The sequence below is a fragment of the Equus caballus genome, chromosome 14, assembly GCF_041296265.1.
Source record: "Equus caballus isolate H_3958 breed thoroughbred chromosome 14, TB-T2T, whole genome shotgun sequence".
Taxonomy (NCBI): Eukaryota; Metazoa; Chordata; class Mammalia; order Perissodactyla; family Equidae; genus Equus; species Equus caballus.
This window is the reverse complement of record NC_091697.1, coordinates 36,752,263-36,765,817: the sequence shown is the minus strand read 5'-3', so window position 1 is coordinate 36,765,817 and position 13,555 is coordinate 36,752,263. Positions and strand designations below refer to the sequence as shown.

General features: G+C 40.1%; 1 long non-coding RNA gene across 1 annotated transcript in view; it reads left to right on the top strand.

The window, feature by feature from the left end:
* Nucleotides 1-13,555, top strand: part of LOC138917444 (uncharacterized) — a 427,142-nt gene that overhangs the window by 352,671 nt on the left and 60,916 nt on the right. The window contains exon 5 of the long non-coding RNA XR_011425475.1: nt 3,613-3,676. This is a non-coding gene — a long non-coding RNA (uncharacterized lncRNA). The remainder of the gene's footprint in view (nt 1-3,612; nt 3,677-13,555) is intronic.

Here is a 13,555-nt window from a genome sequence, read left to right as displayed (position 1 = left end):
ACACAAGGACCTCAGAAATCTTTGTCACTTTTGTGGCATCTGCAGCCATTGCTAGTGAGGACCCCTACAGTTTTCACTGATGCTGAACTCAACCAATGGAGCTACCCAGATTTCCTGAGACTACATCTCTTCCCTTGGGCTAGAGCTGTTGCTGCGTTTAGACTTGCTCCCAGGGGCCCAAGTTGCTGTGCCTGCTCTCCCTGATTGGGATACCACAGTGCCTTGCCATCTATGGGGTTGGAGCTGCCTCTGCACTTCTCCCTGCCTCCTGGGTCCTAAGTCATGCCTTTGAAACTCCATCACTGGGGCTGTGCAGCTCGTGCTCTGTACTCTCCCCCACGGATCTTGAATTATAGATATAACTTGCCATCACCAGGGCTGTATTGCTGCTGCTCTGCACCCTGCCTGATGGGGTCTGAGTTGGGACTTCGGCCCTCCATCCCTCAAGGTTACCCTGCTGTGACACACCCCCTGGGCCCAGGCTAGTGGTACACCCTGTCATCTTTGCGCCCATACCGTTGCTGTGTCCTGCTCCCCATCTGAAGTCAGCACAGTAAGTCTCAGAGACCAAGACTTCAGTTCTATGGATGATCAGCACATGGCTACACCTTAGACACCACTGTCACTGCTGCAGTAATGCAGCTGTACCTCAGGCCCCAGGTGCATAGTAATTCCATGTGCCCTTGAGTCCCGGACCCTCGCTTGCTGCTAGGCACTTCATTTTATAAAGTTTATCTCAATCTCCCTACCCATTCACCCTACACACATATACACATACCTCATGCTTGGCTAAGAGAACTTCCTCAGGTAGGTCCTTAGTCTAACCCCAGGTAGCAGTACTAGGGAAATGATCTCTCACTCTCTTTCTGGATTTCTCTGTTTGAGTCTCACACAGGTGGCCTGACTCTTCCAGAAATGAAGTAATCCCATTGTTTTATCCCTTGCAACACCCTCAGAGGGAACCAAAGGTGCCAGCCTACCATTCTAGTGTCATAAGTTGCAGAGACTCAGCCTTAGCAACATGACCAATTAGTTGTGCCCTCAAACAGCTCAATTTGGATCTGAGACTGGAACAGCTCTGCTCTGTGCTATTGTTCCCCTGTCCTTCAGAATCACAGGATCATTGTGTCTCAGGCTTGGAGGAAATCTTAAAGACCAAGCATGCAATTGTTCTCAACTTTCACTCTGTCTCAACAAAAGGAAGAATAATGTAGACAAGGATAAGAATCTCCCATTGAGGTAGGTCAGTCAAGTTTACTTGCTACAAAGATAATTTGGTTTGTGGGTGTGTGCAATTCTTTTCTTTCAATTCTCTTAGCTATGTCATATCTGTCCAATAGTTTCTATTAATTGTAATCAAGAAACTGATACAGAGACACTTTAATTTATATATTTAAAAAATCAATGACAAATATTGTTCTATATCGGTAGTAACAAATTACCTGTAATGTACAACATTGTGGCCACAACAATGAATCAGAAAGCAAAGTTGAAAACTTCTGAACTAGTATAACTCTTCACTTCATTTTTAAGACTCCTTTACATTTCTGCCAAGTAGTTATTTGTCCTCTGCTTGCATACCTCCAGTGACAGGGGATCTCACTTCTTCCTGAGAGAACTGCAATTATTAATAAGCTCAGTCCAGATGGAGCTGAAATCTATTCCTCTGAAATTTTTCCCTATTGGTTTTATTGTAAATTCATAGGCCATGTAGAAAGTATCTGTGAAGAGGCCATGGCACATGATAGACTTTCGGCTTATTCCCTTGGTCTTGGCCCAACCTCTGAATGATACTCCTGGACTTGGTCTACTCTTTTTTTTCTTTTAACAGAGAATTTTGCTTGATGATTTGGGCTGATTAGTATTCTAGAAGCAGAGATGAAAGAGAGCATTTTAGAGTACATCCAACCAAGAGAAGCATTTAGAGCTGGCCCACTGGGAGAACTTAGAGGTGAGGAAAGCACAGAGAAGATGCCCTTTGCCCTCTCTAAACATCACTGAATTCCAGTCTTACCCAGAGGAGCAGTAGAGTCTAAGAAAGGAAATTCATCTCTATGGAAATACATCCTGTTCCACAGCGTGAGGGCAAACAAAATTATTTTCTGGACATGGCAGAAGGTTATAGATGGAATAATAGAGTGCTCAAGAATCCAGGTTTTAGAAAGAGATTGCCTGGGATTCAATCAAAGCTCTGTCACTTAGTAATCATGTGATTTTGGACAAATTCTTTAATCTGTCTAAACATTAGCTTCTTCATGTGTACATTGGGAATAATAGTATGTAATAGGGTTATCACGAGAATTAAATGTGAAAAGATATATAAAGGATCATTAAAGAGCATTATTATTTATATTAAACATTTTACATTCAAGTTAAAAAAGATAATATGGATAAAAATTTCATGGATAAAATAATCCATATAGTTTTCAAAATTTATTCAAATAGACAATCAAACTCATTTAAATGGCCTCCTCCTTCTCTTTTTGTTCCCCTGTTGACTGGTGTTTAGGAGCAAAGGATAGCTTTGCCAATCTAATCTGGGAGGTATTTTCAAAGAATATTGGTAACTGTGGAAATACTGCACTTAAATCTAAGGGCTTAATGATAGTACCCTCATGAGACAGCTGGTTGTACCTTTCTCTACATAGGGATTCAGATACCTGGGACTTTTCTTCTCTGATATAGGATGTCCAAAATATTTTGAGTCAACTATTTGGAATAGGAATTCTGTGCAGACATAGCCAACTTTGTTGGTGGAGGGGAAATTTGAAGAGGCCACACTGAGAAAAAGCACAGCCTGGTGTAAAAGAAGAATAAAAGGAAGAAACAATTGTACTGTTTATGAAGAGCACTGAGACTAACATTTGAGCTACCTACAATGTTTATTACGATCTAGGGCCAACAAAATATATGTTCCATGATAGTGTCTTGCAAATGTTAACTGATAGGCCAAAATGATGTCTTATTACTTGCTTTAACTGAAGTTGAGCATTTTTTCATATACTTATAAAGCAAAGTATTTATTTTATTGTGAACTTTTTGTTCATGTCTTCTGCCCATTTTCTGTTGGGTTGCGTGTTAGCATTATTTATATTAGTTTGCTTTATTGTTATTCTTGTTGTGTTGTTTATTGACCTAATTCTTACTGGTTTGTAAAAACTCTTTACACACCAAGGAAATGATCCCTTTTACATGAAGAAATTTTTATGTAGTCAAAATAATGGCATTAACAGTGTCCAAAACATGAGTCAGGGAAATATCAACATGTCTTTAATTTCTGGAAAATGACTGTATACATGCATCTTCTTTTTATGTACTTTATTTGCAATATGAGCATAAAATATCCCCCAAATTAGTACTTATTCCTAGTTAAAGAAAGCAAAGAAAAAAAACAAAAGTTCATTTTTATTGCTGGTTTTTTTTTTTTTTCAAAAAAGCATCCCTTTCTTATGAACCTCTATTAACAAAGGTGCTTGACACATGTGAAACACTTTTATTTTGAGGCTCTCTAAGGATATTATTCATACATTTTAGTCTGAAATACATGTCAACTTTGGGTAAGAATTTAGTTAAGAATACCAAAGTTTTTATTTTCTCTGTTTTTCCTTCTAGCTACAGCATTAAGCAACAATCGTATTTTCTTGAAGGAAGCTCACTGCATGCAGTTGTTCCCAAGGTACTGTCTTATGTCCTTACACTATTGGGATGTATCTGAGAGTAATTTCTTGTTTCTCTTATTTTTACGAATAATGCCAATATCTAGCACTGTTTTAGACATTGGGTATTCAATAATGCTTAGTAACTAGTTAAATTGACAGGCCAATTCCTGTGCTTTAAATATTCATCTTAGTAGCAATAACAATGGTGGTAGTAGTTAGAGTTGTTGTTTCTAGCATTTCTTCTGTAGGATATAAGAAAAGAGGAAGAAATGATCAGTTTCCTAATCTGTTAAATAGAGACACTATTAGCATTTTCCTTATGATTCTTTTTTAGGTTTGATTGGATTAATACACGTAAAGCACGCAGACCCATGCCTAACACAAATCAACCTCTCAAAAGCTAGCTTTTATTATTATCGACCAAAATTAAACCCTAATTCAAGGAACATCATTTCCATTTCAATTTCTCTCAGCCACTGAGTTACAATAACTCTTTCTTTTTCTAGAGGTAATTCTTCTCCTAGAGGTAAGTGCTAGGACTTGAGAGAAGCCCATAGAAATTGGGTGGTTATTTTAGCGTCAAATTCGTCCATGAAAAGGGTGTCCTTTCTCCACTTCCAAAAAAACATACAGTGCACAACAGTACTCAAATCACCCCCCAAATCTGCTAAATTAAGTCCTTTTCTAGGAAAATTGCCTGAGCGAAGCGAGGAAAACAACAGCAAGCCATCCAATATTGTGTGCAGACTGAGGACTTGAGTACAAAGAATTTGGTCCTGTGCTTGACCAAGAGAGAAATGCGATTCTTTCTAATGAGTTGAGCACATGGGCATCTGGAGATGTTCATTGTCAAGAGCGCTTCAGGAAGAGTTTCCCCTCCATTGTCGTGGTTCATTATTGGATTATATGATTTTCATTTTTTCCATCCTCAGACTTACCACTTTAAATGCTCCCTCCTTTGCAATGTAATGCAATTCTCAGGCTTCATTCAGAAGCAACAATAGTGGTGTTCTATGGAATGGAAAAAGAAAAAGAGGGGAAAAAATAGGGAAGAGATCTAATTTACCAGAACACATCTCAAGAAATTAGAAGAAGATAAACCTGCCCCTGGGAACTCACATGCTCCAGCACGGGGCCCAGTGTGGGTTCACAGGGGTTTGGGTTTTACAGGCAGATTTTTGGGAAATCAGGTTGTGTTGGAATGAGGAGTCATAGAGCCACGGACCTGTTGCAAAAATGTTTTGGGACTCTGTCTACATAACAGCCACTAAAGCACTTGCAAGGATAGGAAATGCTAAAAATAATATGAACAAATATAACCAAGCTCCCTGTGTTGGGAGCAAGCTTTGGAAGTGTGAAGGTGGTATAGGACTAAGCCCCATACAGAAAAAATCACTTTCGTCTATAAAGCCTGGTTTGCTACAACCACCTCTTGGTTCCTGTCCCTGGCCATGCAGAGGGGAGAGCACTTGGTCCAGAGTCTGAAGATCCAGGAGCTATAACCACACCACAACCTCAGTTATCGTCTCTATGAATCCACAGGCTTGAGGGTCCTCTGATGATAAGCAGCCCCACAGCGTGGGCAGGGGCTGAGATCATGGGGTTAAATGTAAGCAGATCCTTTCTGAGCAAGTTAGGCTGTTTTGATGGATACGTTTTCATGTGAAGTCCTGGACTTTTGACCACAAAAATCATTAACCTTATCATTCTCCCAGCTGCCTCCACCTCCCACCACCCACCCATTTCCCAGGCATTTTCAGATTGTTTTAAAACCAGCCTGAGACACATTGACACAGAAGTATAAAACATAAGATTGTTAGACTGAGTCTTGCATCTTAGGGTTTTAGTGTTGATTAGGCCCTCAGAGATTTTCAGGTCCAATTTCCTTATTTTAGAAAAGAGCAGCAAAATGACTTCTACCCAAAGATCAGTTACTGTCACTGCCCTGCCCGTAACCCCCAGGCCCTACCATTTCGGTGCAGTTGGTCTGACTGCCACCCCGGCATCTGCATCTCTTTGCCTGAGGGCTTTCCCTGGCCTTTGAAGCCTGCTCTGTCCACACATATGGCAGGCCAGAAATGCCTGGGGAATTACTGTCCTGTACTCCAGCAGCCTTTTCCAGTGGTACACAGGAATTCATATATGAGTACCACAGTTTCCTTACCATCAGCCCCACGTTTGCCTGTCAAATGATTCTAAGGCGTATGTTCTACACTGGCTCCCAGAGTTCCCAGCACATTAAGTTCTACTTGCTCCAAGTGGTAATTTGGATAGTTACAACTATAGTATATAATATATATTATTATGTAATGATATATGTGATAACTATAATATAGTGTTTCTTACAGGCGGTAATTATAGATAATATTATATATTATATATAATATGTTATATATTATAGATGGTAACTATAATATGTATATTATTTATTATAAGCCATAATTATATGTATAATTATAGTATAATATTCCCCCCTATACTGGCATCCTTCCCTTCCCTGACTCACTTCCCCATTACTCTACTTGGGATTCCTAGATTGCCTTCCAAACATCCATCACTTGTGCTCAAATCCAATTCTCAGGTTCTGCTTCTAGGGGAATTCAAAGATACCTCTGCACCTCGCACATACTTCTACTATTTTTTTCTAGCACAAGGTGTCCTAACAATTTGTTTTTGTAGCTGTGGCCCCTGCCAGTTGGTAGATTTGTTGATCATTGTCAATAGCTTTGCAACTTTGCTTTCTTAGGTGTTAGCACAGTCCTAACATGTAGTAAGATACGTACATGTTTATCACAATGAATTAAATTGAATTTACAAGACTTCCTTGCTGGTTACTCCAGAGCTGGAACGAAGTGCCCAGGACTCCTGACTCCTGAGGTTCTCTTCATGCAACAGCATCACCCATGGCTTCTGTGATGTACCTCTTCTGCTTGTGCCCGCCCAGCATGCACTTCACCTTGGCCAATCTCAGTCCTGGTGGGTAGGGTTGGCCTTCCAATCCATGTAGTTCTTACCTCTGACCATAGTGATTTATTCAGAGACCCAAACTGATGGAACTGCTGGAAAAAAGAAGCTTGTTCTTTCCTTCTCCTTCCTTTCTTTTCTCCTTCCTTCCTTCCCTCCCTCCCTTCTTTGTTTCTTCCTTCCTTCCTTCCTTCTTTCCTTACTTCTCTCCCTCTCTTCTTCTTTCCTTCCTTCCTTCTTTCTTCTCTCTTTCCTTCTTACTAGAGTTACTGAGCTTGTAGGAATGTAAGCCTAGAGCTTCCTGGTGAACAGCTGACTACCAACAGAAGAGAATCTGCTTAAAATAAAACCAATAGAAAGAAAGGCAGAAGGAGTAAGAGGGAGAGAGAGAGAGATGAATCCTAAATACATTGTTTTAGTTCTTGCATACAGAGATACCTAAAGATCTTGAACTTTTCAACTGTATAAGTCAATATATTGCCATTTTTTCTTAAGTCAGTTGAATCGAGTTTCTTAAAATCAAGTTCAAACTTTTGTTAAATTACCCACTTTGTACTAGACCTTGGCCAGATACTGGAGATCCAGGGATACACATGCTATCACTCTCCTTGGAGAATTTGCATATTAATGGGTGATTTGAGGAGTAATATTACAACACTGTGCTTTTAATCTTCCTGGCTACCGTTTTTGGAGCCATCATGTTTCTTCTTTTCTTGACTTTCAGAAAAGACAAAGAAGCCGGGTGATTTTCCTTTCAATTTCCCCGGTCACACACAACTCCTTTCTAGTACTCTTTTTAAGAGGCCAACATATCCTGGTTGTTTGTTCCATATGATGAATGTCACCATTGCTTATTAACCTCCAAAATAGGCAGCCCCCACCATTAGGGCTTATGGTCTGTATGAGACAACATAAAAACAAGACACATTCTCCCCCATGCACATTTCAAATGAAATGTAACGGAAGAGAAATAAATAAGAATGGAAAAAATACCTTAAATGGTTTATGTTGGAAAATGTTATATGGGCAATAATGGTGCTTATATGGGCTTTGGGCAGAGACTTTGATAATGAAGGTTAAATGAGGGAATGTTACAAAAAATGTTCACTCTTCATAAAAATAAATCTCTGGTATGAAGCAGAATGAAATAAACAGAGTTGCAGACGCCGGGAGCAGCTGGGGTGACCTCAGCCTCAGGTTGGTAATAGCCAGACTCGCTGGAACCACACACTCTCGCCTCAGCAGGATTCACTTAGCTCTCCAACACAGGATGCTGAGGTCCACGGGCCTCCAGAGTGGCTCTTCAGCTGTCTCACTGAAAAACAAAGGCCTTGTCATTTCTGGCATTTTTCCTCCTTGGGTACTGGAGGGGTTTCCAGGGACCCTGTCTTTCTAGGTTAAGTATCAGTTCAGGGGTTTGAAATCTAAAAGTCCATGAGGGCAACAAGTCATGAAGGAGTGAAATGGACTCGGAGGGGATAATGGCAAATTGGAGAAAACATGTCCCATCTGAAAGGGTCACCACTACTCAGCTCCAGCTAACAGTGGGAATGCCAGCTTGGTGGGATCGGATCTTTCCATTTTTCAAGGGAAGCTGGAAATCTGAATTTTATATACATTTTTCTGATTTTTAAACGTTGGAAACCAATTTCTGTTAAATAGACATATACGTATACATATAGATATATATATGTATATTTATTGTGGAAGGGGGCAAAAGAATACATATCTATGGGACAGAATTGGCCTAGCAGCAGCCAGTTTGCAATCTCTTGCTAAGTGAATGCTGAGATCATAATGCTCAGTGTTTGATTTCACTGATCATTGCTGTAGAGCTCTCAGATAAAGGGCCTCCATAGTGCACAGTCCTGGAGGTAAGAGCTTGTATTACAAATGGCCTTTTATAGCATGCACTATGTGCTGGGCATTTTGCAATGAGCTTTACATGGATTATTTCATTATATCCTCCCTACATTCCTAAAAGGGAAGCACTTGTGTTAGCCCATTTTGTAGAAGGGGAAACTGAGGTTTCCAGAAATGAAGTATTTGACCGCAGTCATTGTATAGGATACCCTTTGTACACCACCTCACATCTTGCTCTTGCCACTAAAGCCAGGCAAGGCTACCACATCACCTTATGTGCTTCTCTCTGGCTTCCTTTGGCCGCATGGGGACGTTAATACATCATGGGGCAACCTTCTGCCAATGGGGGCAGTGGCCGATGGAGAAAGGCTTTTGTCCCTGGCTGACAGTTCTGACACACATTCCATAAGACTCTTCAGAGGGTTCTGTGTGAAGTAACCACTCACCTGCAGCAGTTAATACTTCCTGGTATTGGTGTTTTCTCCTTTCCTGTTTACTTCCCCGCCCCTTATTTGGGAGATCACATTTCCCAATAAACTACCTACACACACCCCTTCATCTCAGGCTCTGCTTTAGGGAAACCCAAGCTAAGACCATGAGTGGTAAAGCTGGAATTGAAATCTAAGTTTGGCTGGTCCCCAAGTAAGTACTCTATCAACCAGCCACCAAATTCTCCATGTGATTCCTTTACCAGGTCCTTTCCAGTCGGACTGGTCCTGAATAAAGCTTTAGAGCAGAAAGGCTGTAACAGAATTCTTAAACTAAGAAGGGAGGATGGTGGTGTGGGGTAGCTGGTACACAGAAATCAATTGGGGAGGGTAAAAGGGCACAATATAATTTTACTTCAAAATGCATTTCATTTTTCGGTGCGTACTATATGCCTGGCACTGTGCCAAGTATGAAGGAAGGCACCCAGAATGATGGGAATGAAAACTATGGGGGTAAAAACCAATTTTCAAAGGTCTTCAGTGACTTCAGGCAAGGATGTCATTTTCAAATGCCCACAGGGCCAGGTGAGAACCTCAAGTTAAACCAGCTTGTGTTGGTTTGCATATCAAACGCAAGTGCCTAGTCCTCACTCTTACTCAGAATCAGGCTTTAGATTTTCTCCCACTCTTCTTCCAATACGTGGCTGTCCCAGTCTGCCACTCATTTTCCCACTTTAGATACAGACGTGGGTACAAAAAATATTTCATTTTCCTTTCTTTTTAAATTGATTAATTGAGATATAATCGACATATAACATTGTATAAGTATAGGGTGTACAATGTGTTGGTTTGATACATTTATATATTACAATATTATTACAATAGTAGCATTAGTTAACACCTCTATCATGTCACATAATTGTCATTTCTTTTTTGTGGTGAGAACAGTTAAGATCTAGTCTCTTAGCAACTTTGAAGTTTATAATACAGGATTGTTGACTGTAATCGCTATGCTGTGTGTTCGATCTCCAGAACTTATTTATCTACTACTTGCAAGTTTGTACCCTTAGACATTGTCTCCCCCATTCTGCCATCCCCCAGCCCCGGTAACCACCATTCTACTCTCTGTTTTTACAGATTCAGCCTTTTTAGGTTCCATATATAAGTGATATCATACAGTATTTAACTTCTCTGTTTGACTTATTTCACTTAACATGATACCCTCAAGATCCATCCACGTCATTGCAAATGGCCAGGATTTCCTTCTCTGTCATGGCCGAATAATATTCCATTGTATGTATATATACCACGTCTTCCTTATCCATTGATAGACACTTAGGTTGTTTCCATAACTTGTCTATTATTAATAATGCTATAATGAACATGGGTGTATTTCAGTTCCTTCAGATACATACGCAGGAGTGGGATTGCTGGCTCATCTGTTAGTTCAATTTTTAATTTTTTGAGGAACTACCATACTGCTTTCCATAATGGCTGTAACATTTTACATCATCACTAACAGTGTATGAGGGCTCCCTTTTCTTCACATCCTTGCCAACACTTGTTATCTCTTGTCTTTTTGATAATAGCCATTCTAACAGGTGTGAAGTGATATCTCATTGTGGTTTTGATTGATTTTCCCTGATCACTAATGATGTTGAGCATCTTTTCACATATGTATTGTCCATTTGTATGCCTTCTTTGGTAAAAGATCTATGCAGGTCCTTTGCCCATTTTAAAATTTTAAATTAAAAGGATTATTTTCTTTTTTGCTATTGAATTTTATGAGTTCTTTATGTATTTTAGATATTAATCCTTTATCAGATATATGATTTGTGAATATGTTCTCCCATTCATAGGTTGTCTTTTCAATTTATTGTTTCCTTTGCTGTACAGAAGCTCTTTAATTTAATGTAGTCACATTTGCTTATTTTAGTTTTTCTTGCCTTTGCTATTGGTATCTTATGCAAGAAAGCATTGACAAGACCAGTGTCAAGGATCTTTTTCCCTATGTTTTGTTCTTGGAGTTTTACAGATTTAGGTCTTACATTTAAGTCTTTGGTCCATTTTGAGTTAACTTTTGTCAGTGGTGTAACATAGTGGTCCATTTTCATTCTTTTGCATGTGGATATCCAGTTTACCCAGCACCAGTTATTGAAGAGACTGTTATTTCCCCGTTGTGTTTATTGGCACCCTTGTCAATAATTAGTTGACCATATATGCATGGGTTTATGTCTGGGCTCTATATTCTGTTCCACTGGTCTGTGTGCCTGTGCTTTCCTTTCAACTGTAAGAAAATAGCCACTCAAGGGTAATGACAAATGGCAACTTATTGTGTCTTCCTGTCAGGGAAACATGATGGGGGCTGGGAACTGGGGGGACTGGCTCCTCTATGAGCTGTGACTTGGCTCCAGCTGGCTGTCACTGTGCAGGAATGCAGGCCCTGTCATGCCAGATCTCCTAATTGTTCAAGAGAAGTCAGGAACCCAGAAATATTTGTGAAATCTTGAAATTTTTAATGTTAACAATGAATTAAAATTTCTTAAAAACAGTAGGCACGCCAACACTGGCAGAACAAACAGAACGCATCTGCAAGTTGCATTTTACAGATAGTCCACTGGTTTGTTCCCTGTCTTCTATGCTCAGCCCTTTTTCACTCCAAAGTCCTTGAACTACACCATGTTTTTCTGGGAGAGACGCAAGACTTAGAGAAGTGGCATAGTACACAGGATGCCATTCAATTTGTCCCTTAGGATTCTCCTCACTTTCTACTTCTAGGAGAAGCAGGCTAAGACCTGTTTATGCATTTGTGTGTGTGCCTGTTTGCTAAGGGTTCAGAAATAGATCTAATTTAAGAAAAACAAACAAACAAATACACACATTGACTTTCTTCGGAATCTATGAAGAGGCCAAGGAGAAACAAATTAATTATACAAATAGGTGCCTTTCGCTGATGGATGGCAGTACTTGAACATGTTAGGTAGAGTTTAAAAAAAGGATTCTTAAATCAGCAAGAAGGGAGTATATGACTTTCCTTTTTTACTTTGTGTAAAATTATCATGTCCCCTGACCAGATTTCTATTGGCCTTGGTGATTAGTTGGCTATTTTAGTAGTTCATTGTCTCAGCCTTTAGGAAGAGCTCCTCCTAAGTGGGACTCACTCTGTCATAACTGTATAAAATATTCATTAAGATAGTGCTTTTAATGGATTTGTTTGGAATGAACTCACGCGGAGGGAGCCATCGCTGATTTGTGGAGTGGTAGGGCTGCTTCAGGGCTGTGTCTGTCTCACGTCGCGCCTCGTTCAACAAACCCCTCCACTCTGCCTGCAGGCTCCAGCCTGAGAGGGGGGCCCGGAGACCATACTGATGGGATTTTTCAGGACTAGAAGTTCTATTCCTCTTATATGAGAATGTTCCAACTTGGTGTTTTTCATATCGTGTTCAGTGGAGATGTGCTACAGCTTGTTTGAATTGCATTGGAGTGCTTTTGCCATATAGAATTAATTCCTAGTGTGTGAGTGCTTGAGCTCCAGAATTAGACAAATTTAGCTTTGGATCCTCCCTCTGCCAACTACCGGTCCTGTGACTCTCAGGCAAGAATCTTTACTTCTCTGAGTCTTAGCTTCCTCATCTTCCAATCTAGAGCAGTGCTAGCACTTACTTCATACAGTATTTGGATACTGAATGGGGATAATTTGCAAAGTACAATAGCCTAGTGCCTGGCACATATTAGAAACTTACTAACATTAGCCATTATTCTCTAAGTGGTAGGCCATCCAACTGCTACCACATAGCTGGGTCCATTTGAAGTTTGTATGGGGCTCTCGGCTAGATAGATGCCATTTGGCTCTTATCTTATATCAACCTTGACAATAGAGCAGGGATGACTGAGCTCCTTTATATGAATGAAAGAATTGTGGACGAGAAGGTTAAGTGAAATGATCAGGATTGCTCTGCAAGTTGGTGATGGGACCTGGGGCTAGAATTGAATATTTTGACTCCTTTCTCAGCATTAATTTCAGTCCTTTATATCAGCTTAAGACCTTTTCTTTTCTCTTTATTTTTTGTAACCAGAGTACATCTGAATCTGAAATCACGCCATTATGACCTTTACTATTTAATTTCTATCTGTGTACCTCTGTACTTTTCAGTCCTGAGCAGTCACCTTCTTTCCAACCTTTTGAAATATACTGACATGAAATAAATAGTAATAAAGAATCTTCCCTATCTTAATACCACCAACCTCAAAGCCTGGAGTCTTGAGACCCAGCCCCAGTGTCCAGACATCATGCTCTCATTTCAGCTCACCCTATTCCATTCCCTCCTGGTTCTGAACACTGTGCATCTGTTAGGGACCTGTAATCCATCTGGGGAGTGACCTTGGGCAAATTACTTCACTCTTTGGGTCTTTGTTTCTTCCTCCTTAAAGTGGAAAAGATGATTAATTTATTAATAAGGGAATAATACTTCCCTACAAAGATATGGAAGACATTTAACAATAATCAACTTTGTTACTCTGGGGCTGGGTGGGGTTAGGGTTTTATTTTCATAACCTTCAAATTGAAGTCACAAACACTTATCATAAGATAACTGGAACAACGAAACAGCTGTTTCTCAAGGCAGGGTCCGGTGAAGTGAC